This window comes from Chinchilla lanigera, unplaced genomic scaffold (genome assembly GCF_000276665.1).
Source record: "Chinchilla lanigera isolate Chin_1 unplaced genomic scaffold, ChiLan1.0 scaffold00076, whole genome shotgun sequence".
Classification (NCBI taxonomy): Eukaryota; Metazoa; Chordata; class Mammalia; order Rodentia; family Chinchillidae; genus Chinchilla; species Chinchilla lanigera.
The window spans coordinates 2,836,220-2,847,547 of NW_004955477.1; positions in this window are offsets into that span (position 1 = coordinate 2,836,220).

The window sequence follows — 11,328 nt, forward strand, 5'->3', positions numbered from 1 at the left end:
AACTATTTGGAATAAAATACCCCAAAATAAAAGAAAGAAAAACATTTAAAATTAAAGAATGAAACCATAAAAATATTAGAAAAAAATATTCCAAGTGGAGAAAGAACTTTCTAGGCATGACACAGAAACCATAAAAAAAGTTAATTGATTTGTCTAAGTAAAAACAAATCAATTTTTGACCTAAAAAGCTATCCGCCCCAATTTTTTTTTAAAAAACAACAGTCATATTAATGAATAAAAGACTGCCTAGAAATCTTTATGTAAAGGACAGAAACAAATAAATAACATATAAAAATCAGTGGGCTTCAGTATATAGTTCAAAGAAAAGATAATTCACACATCTGTAATCCCAGCACTCTACGAAGTCAAGACAGGAGGATGGCAATTTCGAGGCCAGCCTGAGCAACTTAGTAACTTCATGAGACCGTGTCTCAAAATTAAAAATAAAAAACGGGACAGGGACGAAGCTCAGCATTAAGGCCCTGAATACAATCTGTTAAAAAAAGAAGAAGAGGGGCTGGGGATTTAGCTCAACGGCAAAAGCGCCTGCCTGGCAAGCGCAAGGTCATGAGTTCGGTTCCCGGTACCGGAGAAAAACCAAAAAAAAAAAAAAAAGAAGAAGAAACCCTTTTTATTTTGAGATAATTGTAGATTCAGAGAAGAATTACAAAGATAGTGGAGAGAGGTCCTTTATACCCCATACTGAGCTTCCTTTATATGGCTATAGTACAATGATCAGTGTGAAGAGATTAACTGGGGTACAATATTGTTAACTACATTACAGCACTCGTTTGTAGTTCACCTGTCACAAATGTCTTTTCTTGCATGTAGAGTCCTATTCAGCAGCCCTCTTTCTGTGTAGTTGTATCTTCCCAGTCTCTTCCCATCTGAGACAGTTGCTCAGTTTTTCCTTGTCCTTCACGCCCTTGATAATTGTGAAGACTACTGACCCGCTATTTTGTAGAATGTACCTCTGAATTTGTCTGGTATCATTTCATTATTAAACTGAGGCTGTGCATTTTTGGAAGGGTGACACTGGGTACCCTGGAGGTACCCTGCTTGGTGCATCATCCAGAGGCCATAATATCAACGTCTCACCCATAATGTTAACTTTGATTGCTTTCTAACGTGCCGTCTGCTGGGTTTCTCCCCGGTAAAGTTACTCTTTCTCCCTTTGAAATTGTCAAATATTTTAGGTGAAATACTTTAAGATAATGCAAAGATCCTAGTTTTGCCTAAACTCTTGGTCACTAATTTTAGTGTTCATCAGTGAATTTAGCAACAGTTATTACAGTACTATGAATTTTTTTTCGGTTGCAAGGATTGAACTCAGGGACTTGCATATGCTAAGCAAACACTCTCCCACTGGACTACATCCCCCTGCCCAGCTGTGGTGTTTTATGGCCATCTTGTATTACCACTTTCCTCTTCCTTCTATATTTGTTAATTGGAATTCTTCTGTAATACTTGTCATTCTATACTTATTTTTGTAGATTCTTATGATTTTTATGTAATTATGTCTACAAACACAACTGTACTTTTTTCTGGTCTTTATGGCTTGTATTTCTTTTTCTTGTCTTACTGTACTTTTAGGATTCTGTTGAGCTTTTTCAAGAGATTCATCATTTCAAGAGATTTCATTCTCTGTTAATTTTTCATAGCATCCTGTTCTTGTTTTACAGATGCAGTATTTTCCAATATCTTTCACAAACTTTTAAAAATTTAGTTTTTGCTCTAGATAGTGTCTTTTTTCCTCCAAATTATTTTTCCTTTTTGTTTCCACAGACCACTTTTCTCCAATGTTTAATAATTCTCAATTGTCTATTTCTAATACATAGGAAGCTAAAAAATGTGTTGGAAGCTCTGTGTAAGGAATGTGACTTGTTGAATTTGCACCCCCTCCTTTATCATGATCATGGGGGCCTCTAACTAGAGGAACTACTATTATCATTAGCCTTTTTATTTTATTTTATTTTTTATTTTTTATTTTTTTGTTTTTTCTCCGGTACCGGGGACTGAACTCACGACCTTGCGCTTGCCAGGCAGGCACTTTGCCGCTGAGCTAAATCCCCAGCCCCAGCTTTTTTATTTTAAAGATAAAAGAACAAAAACACATTAACAAACAAACAGATGTAAACAAAACACCACCAAAACAATAGAAGCAATACAGAATTTTAGACAAGGTGATAGGAAACTAACAATGGTTGTTGTATTACATATTGTTATCTTCAAATTGGTTACTTAGTTCAACAAATATAGGCATGTAAGATTGATCAAACAATTAAACATTAACTGTTCCTTCAATAAAGCAATAGAAGTCAGTTGTACAACTCACTCAGCTATCCTGTGTATAGGATAGCTTCTTTCCTTCTTTCTTTTCTCCTTTCCCTCATCACAGTTGTGCCTTCCCTTTGAGCAGTTTCTTTCCCTTTCACAATATCTATTATACCTTTCAGATTTTATTTACTCTTTTAGGTTCTTACACTAGTGAGACAATACAGTATTTACACATGCGGGTCTGATTTATTTTGCTTATGAGTATGGACTCTAGTTGCATCCATTTACCTATGATTAGCTTTAGTAATTCCTAGCTGGCCAAATTCCCTAGGAAATACTCTTCACGTTTCTGCCTGGAGAGCACCAGCCTGGCGGCCAGCCTTCTGTGAGCCAGATGAGGATCAGGCTGTGGGGATTTGTATGTTCATATGCATTCAGTGTGTTACCCACACCTTAGACAGTACCTGGCATCCTCCAGTTTAGAGAACGTGTTTTATCAAGACACACCTGGGGTAGTGCTGTCACCCCGTCATATAGGCAAAAAGGGCATCTAGGAATTGGGGTGATCATGGCTTCCACGCAGTCCCCTGGTGTTGACACCTTCCTTCACTTCCTGTGCTTGGTACTGCTGCTTGCCGCCTTTGCAAGGTTCTGCAGTGTAAGCCGAGTTGGCTCTCAGCTTCCCTCACTGCCCAGGTAGGAATCACCGTTCTTGGTTCCCCCAGACCAGTTGCCATCAGTCCATTGGCTTTCTACTTTTTCAAATCTTACTGTTTTTCTTTCTGTTCTCTTTATCTTTACTGGTTTCTAATTTTGTTTATTTTTAAAATCCTTTACTGTAGCCTGAGTGGGATTTCATAAAGAAGCAAAATTAGATACATATGCTCACCCACCATTTCAGCCCAGAGGTCTTCCTAACATCTCTTATTTGCTTGATAAAGAACAAAATAAAATTATGCTCTGATTCTTCTATGCCTATGTGGAAATCTAGTACAATTTCAAAATTTAAAGGGGTCTCTTAGCTGGGCGTGGTGGCACATGGCTATAATCCCAGAGCTTGGGAGGCTGAGGCAGGAGGATCCCCAGGAGTTCGAAGCCAGTTTGGGCTACATAGTGAGTTCAAGACCAGCCTGAGGGCTGGAAATATAGCTCAGTGGTACAAATGCCTGCCTGGCAAGTACATTGTCCTGAGTTTGATTCCTGGTTAAAAAAAAAGAAGACTAGCTAAAACTACTAGTAAGAGCTTGCCTCAAATAAAAAAAGGTCTCTCTGAGACACAAAATACTATTCCCAACCTTACCAAACTTCTTGTGTTCTTGCTTCAAAATTCATTTCAAAGATATTGAAAGAAAGATATTCATTTTGTCAAAATAGGAATTGCATAAAATTTCTTGGAAAAAATGGGGATTATACTGGCATTCCTTTTGGCTCAATGGCAGTGTTAATGTGGGACTAAAAGCTTGGGTACCTGCTGTGTATCAGACCTCAAGCCCTTCTACAAGCACTCTTCAAAAGTCCCTGCCTCCAGGAACCTTTTGGCAAAATCCCACTGCCACTGCCATCCAGCCTGCCCAGTCCAGCTAGACCTGTGGGACAGGTCTTCTGCTCAGCCCTCCCTCTGGGCTCCTCCCACTTCACTGATGTTGAGAACAGAATTCTGGGGCTGGTAACCACATAGCTACTGAAACTTATGTAGAATCTCCACCTCCAGTTGCCTTCCTCAGTGTTTAGCTATTGAAACAAGTTCAACAATGGTAGCAAACCAAAGCCTCTCTCTGTGATGAGTCCTGTCAAACAATCCTCAGCAGTTGTTGATACAAAGTCTCCTTTGCTTGTGCAACTTGTTCTTTCTAGGAAAACAGGTTCGTGAATGACAATTGTCCCACTCCAGAGAATGGAATGGAACACATCATAGCAACAGCCGAACTGGTCCTGCAGACTTACCCTCCATCCCAGGAGTGCAGATGAACTGGGAAAGGCTGCAGGACTGGTGGGACAGTGGTGCTGTGGATGTGGGTAGGGATTAGGGACATATTCACTGCTGCGGGTCTCCCCATGCCTTCCTTCCTCAAGCTGAAGGAGGGGGCCATTGACAGGCCCACTCCAGGGAGAGGGATGCCTGCCAGAAAGGAGACGGACAACTCGCTCACTCCTCAGGTTGGCAGCTGCAGAACTGCAGCTCTCTCCAGATGATACTCCTAAAGGAATGGCCCAGTGGCATGGGAGCTGTAGATATTGGAAGGAGTCAGGGGTCCGGCTGATGTCAGGGAGAGCTTTGGAGGGGTGGGTACACCCTGTGTACCCCAGGGATAGGCAACACTGAGATATCTGCCATGATAGAGGACATTTACCAACCGAGTAGGAATAATAAGCCAGGCAAACATACAGTTTTGGTTCTTTTGCAGTGTTGGAGATTGAACCAGGCAGTGCTGAGCTATATCCCCTGCCTTTATTTTTTATTTGAGGTAGGGTTTTGCTTAATTACCCAGGCAAGCGTGCAGCTTGTTATCCTCTTGCCTTAACCTTCCAAGTTGCTGAGATTACAGGCACTGTGTACGCCTGTGGCTGACATATATTTTGCTCGATTATTAACCCTCCATTCTCCTTGTCCCAAGTTGGAGGAGTCACAGGTGGCAGCAGCAAGTTGGGGAGGATGGAATATAGAAGACAGAGGTGAGAACCTTGAAAGTCTTTAGGCTCTTCCTTGGGAGAAGCTTTTAATGGCAGCAAAGTTGTGGTTTTGTTTTAAATTGGATGATACATTACTGCCTAAAACCAGGACTGCTGCCCAACACCTGGAAACCAGCAGGAAGGTATGGAGTCTGCTGCCAACGTCATCTGCAAGGGGAAGAACTGGCAAAATTCTTGGGCTGCCAAGTGGGGAAGGTGCGGCTGGTTCCTGATTGCACGAAGTCCACCCTCCTGTAGAAATAGGTGATATAGTACTTACTCTGAGAATGAGAAAATACTGGAGCCAGGTGTTGTGGCACACACTGGTAATTCCAGCACTCTGGGAGGCTGGAGCAGGAGGATTGCAAGTTTAAGCCTAGCCTGGACAACTTGGTAAGGCCCTGTCTCAAAAGAAAAAATAAAAGGGGTGGGGATATAACTCAATGCAAAAGTTCAGTCCCCCCCAAAAAGCAAAAAGAAAGATACCAGAAAGCCCTCTAGCCCCTCCTTGTTATGGTTCCAAACTCAGCCGAGGTGTTTTTTCTCAGAGGAACCTTCTGTCTTAGACAGGGACTAGGACACATGGCACCCACCTCTGTCAAAGAGCACTTTTGCTCTGCAGGATGGAGTTTACTCGGGATTCCAAGGGCCTCAAGGGCAAAGGATAGTTTTACCCCAGCACTGAGCACCGGGCCTGGAGCAAGGTGTGCTCCACTGTGTTTGTTAATGAATAGAAAAAGCTGAGCTGGGGGGATGTAGCTTAGTGGGACCAGTACCTGCCTAGCAAGTGTGAGGCCCTGAGTTCAATTCTGGTACCAAAAAAAAAAAGAAGAAAGAAAAAGAAAAAAAAACATGAGGATGGCAGGCCTGGGTGCAGGCCCATCTAAGGATAAATTCTTCAAAAATGGCAATGACTATTATCTCCACATCTTGTCTGGAGAAAATATTTACAACTGAATTTGCCAAAAGAATTGATTGTTGAATAAGATACCAGATTGCAAGCCCCCTCCTCCGCCACTAGTTTCTCAAGGAGGTTTTTTTTTTGTAAAGCTATCAAAATAGCATTAACAAAGAAAGAATGCCATCCTTCTAAAGCCAGGAATAAGAGTATTTTTCTGACTAATTTTTTAATATATGAAACATAGCACAGGGGTATAGCTTGCTAAGAGGTCTATTATTTTTAAATCAAAATCAAGGCACATATGGCCATTGATTCTTCAGGAACTGGAAACTTAATAATCAAGAATGACCAAAAGCAGCTGGACACGTTGGTGCATGGCTATAATCCCAGCACTCAGGGATACTGAGGCAGGAGGATCACAAGTCTGACCCTGTCTCAAAATAAAAACTGAAAGAAGGGATGTACCTCAGTGTGAAGGCCCTGGGTTTAATCCCCAATAAAAAAATAAAAGGCCAAAATCTGATTAGCTACTATGAAGAATAGGGAAGCTTATGAAATATCAGATGTAAATAAGTCACCTTACATTGCCCCGTGAATGAAAGGGGAATAATTTTTCTCTGTGGGTCTCTTTTCTTGTGTGTGGAGTCATCTCACACTTTTGCAAAAGACTAAAGTTTTGAGCTAAAATAGAGAAAAATATCGATTGCAGTGCTGCCTTCTGAAGTACAAGGAGCTGGCTAATCACTTCCCCATACAAAACGTATCACATCTGTGATCTTAGTTGCTTCTCACCATAACCCCAGGAGCATAAGTGGCTTACCAGATGCTATCATCACCTTAGTTTAAGTTTTACAGATGAGGCAAGTGAAGCTCAGAAGAGATTATCTGATTGGCCCAAGCCACAGGAAGAGGGTGGGGATGCTGCTGAGTCATCTCGGGAATTCTCAGTCCAGATTCTGAGTTGAATTTGCAACACCCTGCTGCTTGTCATAATGTCCAGGGGCAAGAAGAGGGACGATTTACAAAGCATATTCATAAATACAATGTTTGTATGTTGATAAGGAATCTTTGTTTAGAGGCTGAATGATTTCAGTACAAAGATGTTTGTTGTAGTGTAGTTTATAATAGTGTTAGGGACATGGTTTGTGTACGAATTCATATTCATGTGTATGTGTCCACACATATAATTATATGTGTGTATGCAAAAATGATAATTATGTTTAAAAAAAAGTAGAACACATACACAAATATACACACAAAGCAAGTCAAATAATGATATATTCAAATAATGTATTTCTGGAAATTCCTTAAAATTTTACTTGTGGTTTTCTTATCTCTCAGTTTGGAGTGTACGGGTAATATTTATTTTGTTCTTTGTTCTTTTCTGTATTTTCTGAGTCTTCTGTAAGAAATGAGTATTACTTTTGTCTGCTTTGGTAGGCAGGGATGGCCTTGAGAAAGAAGGCTTAGGTGGACTGTTTATCCAGGCCCTGAGGACAGGACTAGGGCGGAGATTTGGGGCAGAAAGGCTGGTATGCTGTCCAGTGCATCAGCTGGACTAGACCAGCATGAGAGACAATCAGGGTGCAAAGTCAAGAAACCAGATGGAAGAGCTGGGGGTGGTGACCCAACTTTACAACCCCAGCACTCAGGAGGCTGAGGCAGGAGGATTGCCATGAGATAGAGGCCAGCCTGGGCTACCTAGTGAGTTCAAGGCCAGCCTGAACTATATACTAAGACCCTGTGTCAAAAAAAAAAAAAAACCAAAAACTCAGACAAACAAAAAACCAGATGGAGCCCACAGGTTGGGGATGAAAGGTTTCACTCCCTTGGGAAAAATGCGGGGCATCATGGGTATTTTTCAAGAGGACCTGAGCAGCTGGGTGAGGTGGTACACACTTATTATCCCACCAGTGCAGGAGGCTGAGGTGGGAGGACTGTGAGTTCAAGACCAGTGTAGGCAACACAGTGAGAGCCTACCTAAAAGAAAAAAAGTGTATCTGCGCTTCATGTGTGGACAGAAAGGAGTCATTAACGTGCAATTTGAAGTAGATGACGCAATCAGAAATATCAACAAATGTAACTATTGCAGCAATAATGCTGTCTTACGTCTCCTCTGCGCGTGGCTATGCCATTACCCTCTCTTGGCTTGACAGGCTGTCCTGCCTGCTGTCTCTAGAGGGGCTGTATTCAGTGGTCTTGGCAAACCCTTCTGTAACCTGTGACAACAGCAGCGATAATACTAGCAGGAGTCGTCTCACAGAGCCACAGCCTTGGGGGACACAGGAAGCACAGGCTCGAGGCCATCAAGTATGACAGACAACAGGAAGGTAGCCAGGCTGCAGAGAAAAGGCCATGAGCCACCCCAGGGCCAGACGGACAGAAGATCTGGGATGTGCAGTGTGTTCCAGCAGGAAGCTCTGAGTCAGACTGCTGCAATTTTACTCTACCATTTGGTGGCCCAAAGAGGAGGGAGGCTGGTGCACACAAGGCCTTGTCGTAACCTGTCCTTCTCTGGTTCCCCTTCTGTTAGTAACTTCTCCTTCCTGTATGGCCACATTGCTATAGACTCCATTGTTCCTCCCAGGGAGCTTCTGTAGGAGTAGAGTCAGAATGTTCTCCACCTTTAAGACACGTGGCCCTTTTCTCTGCACCTCTTAATAGTTCCTTCTTTAGTCTAGGCGTGCGCGTGTCAGCTGCCCAGGCTTTGTGTCTTTAGCCATCCCGCAGTGGCCTGCTCCTGAAATGATGCCATCTCTTCCCTACCACTTGTCTGTCTGCTGTCAGTCAAAATGAAGACCAGAGGCACGGTACATTTCCTCTTCTAGATTATGTCAGAGAAAATTTTCATCCATTCTCATCAAGCCTTTGTTATGTTCAGTTCTGGATTTTCTTTGCTTCTGTGAATGAGCTTGCCATCCAAATGCAGTGGTGACTTCTTTTTCTCTTGGCTTCAGGGTTTAGAATCTCCTGATGCTGTTGTGTGTTGTGCAGTGAGGGTTGCCATGGTGCTGCAAGTGGCCTGTAAATGCTGACATCCTGCAAGTACACTGGTGCCTTGTGGAGACAGGATGATGTGTTATGTGCAGATTTGGGTTATGTGCAGATTTGGCTGCTCTGTGCATGACATTTGCTTTGACGGTCTGCATCTTCTTCAAATCCTAATCTGATCACTTCCCTGACTGTAGTTCGAGTTACAATCAGTGGTTCAAACAGCTACGTAACCCATTTGATAAAAGGACACTGAACCAAAGCTGCAAGATGAAGTTCTTTCTGGCCTTGGTCATTCGTTGTACTTAGTAGCTCTGCTGCTGGCTGGGGATAGTCTCTCCAGACTTTGGGCTGATGACTGTATATTTCTAAAAATTGGTCTTCCATTTTTTTTTATTCCTCCAGGAGCTCCATTATCAGCCATACTTGGCATATTATTCCTTTGGTTGGGAGATGGATCTTACCCTGGTCTGGAGAGATTTATGCATCCCAGGAAAAGAGATCAGTAGTAACTCATGTTCCATGCTGCTCCTTTACCCATAATGCAGCTGGGCAGCCACTTGTCAGACACATTGTGTGTAGACACATTTACTATAGACACATTCTATAATCTAGTGGAGGTGTGGCCTCTGAAGCCCATGGGACCTACAATCAGGCCCAGCTTAGTTTCCCTGTGGTCACAGCCCTTAGTGTAACTGGTGCTGACCACTAAGGATAGCAGGTGTTCTATGAATCATCCTTCGAAGAAGCAGCCAATACAATATGTGCCGGCTTTGCTGGTGTCTTAGCTCCTTGCATCCTTTCCTGGTGAACTAGAGCAAAGAATGAAAACCAACCCATATGTACATCACACAGCTACATGTACCTGTTTGCAGGATGTATCCATCTCCCAGGGCTCCTGTAAAAATCCATCACGACTGAAGTGTTTATTTTAACAGAAAGAAATTTATAGTCTCATCATTCCAAAGGTTGAAAGAGTCATAAACCAAGGTGTTGGCGGGGCTCTAGGGGCATCTTCCTAGCTTTGGTGCTTGTCAGAAATCCCTGGTCTTCCTCAACTCATGGATATGGCACCTAAATCTCTGCCTCATTGTCACAGGACCTTCCTCTGTGCCTCTGTTCTTAATGAAGGCATCAGTCGTTGGGTTTAGGGCCCACCTTACTATAGTCTGATCTCACCTTACCTGACTACATCTACAAAGACCCCTTCTCCAAGTAAGGTCACATTCTGAGTTGTAGAGGGCCATAAATTATGCAGGGGATACAATTCAACCCAGCGCAGAAGGTTAAGAATAAAAGCTAAGTCCCACTGTAAGATGCATCTTAAATTCAAAGACATTAAAGTGAAAATGTTCATTTTTAAGCTTAACGAAATGTGTGTCTTATACCTGCACACAAAATTCAATAATGTAGGTGAAAAAATTTGTTCTCAACAGTTACCCTGAAAATGTTTTGGGGATCTTTTGTTGGGGTGCTTCAGCTTTAATGGACTGGAGTTATGTTTTCCAGAATAGTTGGTGTTTCTGGAAAAATTTATTCAGGGTGAAGTGGATTCTCTAGAATTGCTACTTTGGCTTATTTTATTAAGTTGTAAGGTGCTGGCAATGAAAATGCTTTTCAGTGGTCAACTGTGATATAAACAAAGGTCAATGTGTATGTGGATTTAGCCACTTGATGCCCAAAAAGGGCCATCAACTCCAACCTAAAAATGGGGGAACAGTGGGCTTGAGATCAGGGTGATTTCCTATAAAAATACCCCGAGTTTAAAAAGGATGATTTTCCGTGGCTTCATAAGCACAGTCCTCATTTGTCATCAGGAGATGCAGCACTCCTTGCTGAGTTAACCCATTTTAGAGCCCAACCCATGGAGACTCAGTCTATGGAGGGAGGAGCCTGTTATTTGATCACTGTTTTGCACACTGTAAGGTTTTGTACACTGTTTTTCAGTGGGTCAATTATTCTGAAAGGGATTAATAGAAAGTTATGCTTGGAATGTGTCTTAGTCCATCACACAAGACCCAACATGCACAATTTTAAGGAGAAATTTGGGGGAGGGTCGGGGGCCTCACAGTTTCAGTCCATAGTCAGCTGCCTCCACGCAGAAACGGGATGGGTGAGGTGCAGGATGTAGGAAGAGCTGCTTACATCACGGTAGCCAGGATGCAGAGACAAGGGAGGAGCCAAGCATGGAGATGAACCCTTTCAAGTCACGCTCCCAATAAACTGCTTCTTCCAACCACACCCGATCTCCTAACAGCACATTCAGCTATGTGGTTAATCCACTGATGCACACAGCACCCTGTGATCCAATCACATTCCAAAAGCACCACCTCTGATCCCCTTTCAGGGGACATTCTAGAGCATTCTAGAATGCACTCTACAGAAGGAAATGCATTCTCTTGTCTACGTCTACTTCTATCTCTCAGTTCTCTTTCTCTCTTAGTCTTTCTCCCCTGCTCCTTTCTCCTTCAAAGGCCCCGAGAAAAGCA